The following is a 6,000-nucleotide window of genomic DNA, read 5'->3' as shown; positions in this document are numbered from 1 at the left end:
CCTTGTTTAATGATTCAGGTGCAGCTTTTGTGCCTCCAAAGGGGGAACTTTACTTGATGGTGTCAAAAGTAGAGCAAGAAGACCTTAAGAGTACTTGTTCAGTATCTCTGCCATCTGTGAAACTCCCATTGCATGAAATACTTATTGCCTACCCAGCACAGAGGTTCTTACAGCACGTAAATCCTTCCTTGYTCTACACAAAATTGTGAGGGAATTCAAGAGAATGGTTAAGTTACAATTAAAACAGACCCACAATTGCAGAATAAGGGTAATGACAAAGATTATTAAACAAAATTGGGAGGGAGGGAAAGAGAGAGGAAAACAAGGCAGCAGAAAGGCTGAGAAATGGAGGTGAGGGCATGGGAAAGGGCAGGAAACTGGAAATAGAATGGGAGATCAGAAAGTGGGGCTTTCATGATGACATTGAGAGATGTAAAATTTGGAGAGCTGGGGGATGTAGTGAGCGTGTCCTGGCCTGGAAAACTGGCCAATACCTGTAACTTTGGTTGGGAATTAGAGGGATGCTCCCTTTCAGACATTAACACTGAGCAGATTGAGGTGTTTTACTGGGGTGAGGGGACAGGAAAAACTCTGAATAGAGTTGGGTCAAAGGCATTGTCAGGTAAGACATTTCCTGGTGATGCAGATAAGTTGATACAATTTGTTACAGGCATAAAATTACTCAAAAATAATAGAAAAAGATCAAAGCTGGAAGGAAGGACCTCAAAAGGGAATAGTCTCTTATTTTAATGTCTTGCCCAGGATATTTAAATCTTAACAATTTTCAGAGTTATTTTGTAGTGATTTGTGCTCTTATCCAACTCGCTTAGACATTAGGYGTACTCACCATAAGGAAAGGGTGAGAGTTATATCTCAAAGCTTTGACCCATGTGGGGAACACAGAAAAATAACACTTCAGGAGCTAAATGAGACAATGTAAAATACAGCTGGAAAGAAAAGAGGCGAGTAACTGTAGGTTTCAACAGAAACTAGGGAGTAAAAGCAAAGTCTGTTAAGGGTACAGATGGCTGAGCTGCCTGAGCTTATTGGCTCACACACATGGGTCAGGTTAACATAGACACATAAAGCAGGTTTAAATGACAGACCACAACTTTATTTTTGCACAAATATCTAAGCATGTCCAAAGCCTCTTGACTGACTGTTCTTTGCCAGTTCATTCTTACCTATTTAATTCTCTGAGTAGTTTGTTCAGAAGAGCTACTGTAGCTGATCAATACAAAATATTCTGAAATATAAAAAAAATAATATTAGTCATAGGATGTTACTAATAGTACTGTTACTTGGGGACCTTTTACATTTCTGTAAGAGAGCCTATGTAACTATGACACCTTGTTCCCATGCCTCTTCCAACTTCCAGCATTTCCTAAAATAGCAYCTGGCCCCCAGGTCTCAGATCCAAAATCTTCAGTACCCAAAACTGAGCAAACCAGTCAGTTCAGTGTGTAGGATTAGCCACAAGTGCTCTTATGGAAAGAAATGAGTTCACTGTCTTCCTGCAACTTCTCCTTCTTGAATACCCACATTGAATCTACATACCCCTGGCATTCTCAGGACTAAAGCAGCCTTTGTACACCTRTAGAAGGTTGTAGTGGAACATCTATAGCTTCAAGCACATCTCCTCCCTGTCTCTCAKAGAAACATTCCTGCCTCTGCTGTCCTGAAACCAAGATGAAGCATCTGTTAAACCATTACCCAGACCTGGCACATCTACTATTTTGAAAAGAATGTTATGGCACAAGCAGTGGAGTGCAAAAGTCCTCACAAACTATGGTCCCTGTGGGGCTCTAGCCATCTGCTTGCAAATTATGTATACCACAGCCTGGCTGTTGCACRGGAAACAAACATTGCTGCTGGCAGGTTCGTTCTGCCATATAATTACTGCGACCAGCACAGGCAGAATTCCAGGAAAGTTATATCTTTTTTTGCCCATTGCTTTGCCATTTATAAGTCTTCCCCCTTTAAAGGATCCACCTGTTCTTTCTGCCCCCTTGCACCTTRTTTTAGCCTGCTTGCATCTGCCTTTCCCAACCTGTGCTAGTCTCCCTCTCTGACAGTTAAAGTACATCATATTACCYGAGTCAGGTTTGCTACAAGGCAAAAACTTGGTTTATGTCACRCTAGTGTTGATATGGCAGTGGAGTATTTAGCATCTTTGTGCATATTATGATGATGTGTCTGTGTGTTGATATGTCACTGGTGTATTTAGCAAGTTCTATGCAACCTTTCATTAAAGTCATCTCTGTAATAAGGCAGATATTTTCACTGCCTGGGCAAATGAAGCTGTTCTTTGTGTCAGATTAGATCTCAGGGGGCGACAGTTAATTCAGAGCAGTCAACACTCCTCTGTGGTCAAATCTCCAAAAAATACAAGATCTGCACTCATTAGCACCTTTCTCTCCTGCCCACTGCTATTCCCTGTGTGTGAATAGCTCTCCCACCTGCCCAAATAGTTGAATTCAGTCCACTGTGTTCATCTGTTGCAGACAGACTTGAGACAGAGCAACATATGGGAAGGAGCATGGAGGCAATGCTCATTCCCAGAGGTCACAGGCTGTTTGGGCTGGTGTTGCACTGCTGCCTGGTTATGCTCTTGCCCAGGCACACAAATGTGATGGCTTTTAATTAATGCAAATTCAGATACTTGGTGCTATCACGGGCAGAAACTGAAAAAAAAAAAAAAAGTGAGGATCTATACCTCTTTGTGCCTCAGGGGGAAGAGAATATAGATTTATGTATATTAAAAGAAGCTACCTGGTGTCATAACATTATTTTGTTTTAAATGACATATGAAAATTATAAACACTTCTGTATGRGTTACACACTCAAATTCCTAATCATTTCTGCAGGGAGAGGAGTCATTTCTTATTCATGGTCCTTCAAATGTTTTACATTTTATTTGTCACATCCCAAAGCTTCTACTGGTCCTGTCATCAGTATGTTCTTATTTATGAATGAATACCCACAACAAACTGATTAATCATGTCCTCCTGTTAGAGCTCTGGGAGGTTCATTTTGTCCTTCAGAGTGGTCATCAGGAGAGCCTGGGACTATTCCATCACACAGTGAGGAGTCTGATGTGCTTTTGTCTTCCATAGTGGCCTTCAATCRCCTTGAAAAACTGATTAGAGAGCACCCTTTATAAGCCAAACTGTTTCTCTAGTGAAGGCTTTTTCATTGCTCTGATACTAATAAATTAAACTATATTAGGAAATGGTTTGGATTTGGGTTATGGTTGCACCTAAGGTAAATTTGTGAAAATTGTCTCTGATACTTTTTTGCCTCAGGCCAGCCAACAGTGCTGAGCAGCCGCTGGGCACGGCTGATGAATTATCACAGGCCAGATGCTGTGTAACTACACTCATCTGGATTTGGAGATCTCCAACAGTAGGGATGAAATCCGTAGTGTTTCACACACCTTTAATTTACTCTACAGAAGCAGCTTTCCCTTCCAGGGACCCCAGTATTCATGTACAAGCTCCACCATATGGCACTGGTACCTCATACCAGAGAAAGGCATCCATGMCATGCATGCCTTTTGAATAAAAAGTTCTTTGATCCGTGAGGTCTTGRTTGAAAACTAGAGAAAAGAGCTGGGAATCAAAATCCTGCAAAATTGCACGGTATGATCATGGTATGGACATGCAGCCCTGGTATTGCAGTAATGTAGATGTGTGCTTTGAGGGCATTCAGCAGTGCAATGAAATAAGGTTAAAACTCTTTTTGGGAACCTATGTTGCCAGGGTGATGCAGCTACTTCCCATGACAGGACATTTCACTCAATTGTTTATTTCTCATTGACACAAATTTTATTATTTTTCATGGGAACTGTGAACTTCTCAGAAGGGAAACAGTTCTGCTGTCAAATACCATTGATCTGAGTAGTGCATAGATTTGGGKTTTTCCCTTGTTCAAGAAAGGGCTGCCTCGTGCATCAGGGGTACTGTCCCTTATTGCACTGAAGAAATGAGGGGTACATTGTTAGAGAAAACTGGCATACATTGTTTTCTAACTGCAGTACCTACAATTAAATGCAAAATTGTCCTGCTGGTTTACAGCAATGAGCTGATTGGCCAAAGAARACCTCATCCCAGATTACCCATAATTAAAAGCCTATAGCATTACATACTGTGCAATAAACTGATGGGTGAAAAATCAGCCAGGCAGGGGGTCATTGATGGGGAATGCCCAGACAGAGCCCATTCTGCCTGCAGCAGAGCAGGGCTGGATGGAAGCTGGGCAGGAGCACRGGAAGGGCAGCAGGTAAGGGTTCCATACCAGTCTGCAGGAGGAGTAATGAGAAGATGGGGAGGAGGGCAKGAATTTGGGTTATTTCTGTCAGTTCTTGGGTTTGTGCTCCTTCTCACACATAGATGGCATGACAGTTCTGGCTACTGGGACACAAGGGAATTGTTGGCAGGAGCTCTGAACCAAGGGAGGCCCAGGGGGTCAGGACCCCATGGAGAAGGCTTTCCTTTTTCTCTCTCTACTGCATACCCTTGTAACCTCTTTCAATTTTTAATTGTATTTTTTGCTATTTGCAAGCTATGTTTTATTTCATTGCCAGGGTTGTTTAGTTCCATTGCAACAAATCTTCTCATACCTTTTTCTGCAGAATGAAAACTTGTTTCCTATAGGGCTGTTTTTTTTTTTTTTTTTTTTTATTTTTTTTTTTTTTTTTTTTTTTTTTTTTTTTTTTTTTTTTTTTTTTTAAATGTAAATGCTCAGCCACTTCCAAAGCCTTTCTTCAGCATCTTTTCACCAAACCAAGTAAACTGCTTTAAGTTTCACATTGTTAAATCTTACTCACAGTCCCCAGAACTTAGAAGTGAATGTGATGAATTTGTACAGGAGTTACCAATTCCATATAGTGACACCAGGTCTTTGTTTTTTTGGTTTTTTTAACTGTCCTTTTATGTCTCAGGTACACATATTATTTTCTCTTGCTACAGCATTAAGCTGAAAGGTCTGTTGAAAATCAGTGATGAATGATTCCTTTATATCATTTTMTTTCTCCTGAGTCACAGCTTCTCCAGATTCTCCTATCATGTTTATTATCTCCACAGTTTATTTCCAAAGACATCACTTTATATTTGGCTGTATGAAAATATTTTTGTTGGATTTTTCAGTCTACCATGTTATCTATTATTAATTTTGCCTCAGTTCGGGTATGAAGACTGCACTGAAAAATGCCTTCTTTTGTTGTRTCTATGTAATAAATCTGTGTGTGTGAAAGGATTTTTTTATGTGTATTTATGTAGAAATACACACACATTCTCTTCCCCATTCCTTCACCTGTTTGGCAATCTCATTTTATTTTTCACAAAGTACTGATTCTTATTAATGCTCATTTAAATATGATAGGCTTAATTCATGCCATTAAATACCATTTAATGCTGCATGCTGGTTAATACTTATGTGCTTTTTACATCTGGATGCTTCAACATAGAAAAAGGAAAGCTGTAGCATTTGTTTGTTCAGTCTGAGAGTTTTCCAAAACATACTTAAGCTACAGAATGCTTCAAACCCATCAGGGCATTAAAAAAAAACAGTTCAAGATTTTTGGAACCTTGACATGACGTCAAATAGCCAAGATGTTTTWATTACTCTGTCATAAGGCTCACTTGAGCACTAAATGTCCCAGAGAGTAGTGCTTTGTGACCTCTTTATATCAGCACTCATGAAGAATGTTTCATTTAACTTCTTCAGACCATTTACATTCCTTATTTGAGACAGACTAATGGAAATTTGGAGATTAATTTGGAAGTATACCCATTTGCTTGAGTGAATATGAACTTGGATGAAACAGTTCAAGAGTAACTTATCAGATTTAAAATGTGGTTTTTAATTAACAAAATGTGTTTGTAATGTAGGATGTGTCTAGTGAACAGTCCATTTAATGAGCTGGTGACCATCTTGAGATCATCAAACATCACCAGGTGTTTGTTTCCCTTTACTACCTCTTTTTCCTGATAACACCAC

Source organism: Malurus melanocephalus, unplaced genomic scaffold (assembly GCF_030028575.1).
Source record: "Malurus melanocephalus ecotype Western Australia unplaced genomic scaffold, MMel_1.1 scaffold_6, whole genome shotgun sequence".
NCBI lineage: Eukaryota > Metazoa > Chordata > Aves > Passeriformes > Maluridae > Malurus > Malurus melanocephalus.
This window is presented reverse-complemented; position numbering follows the sequence as displayed.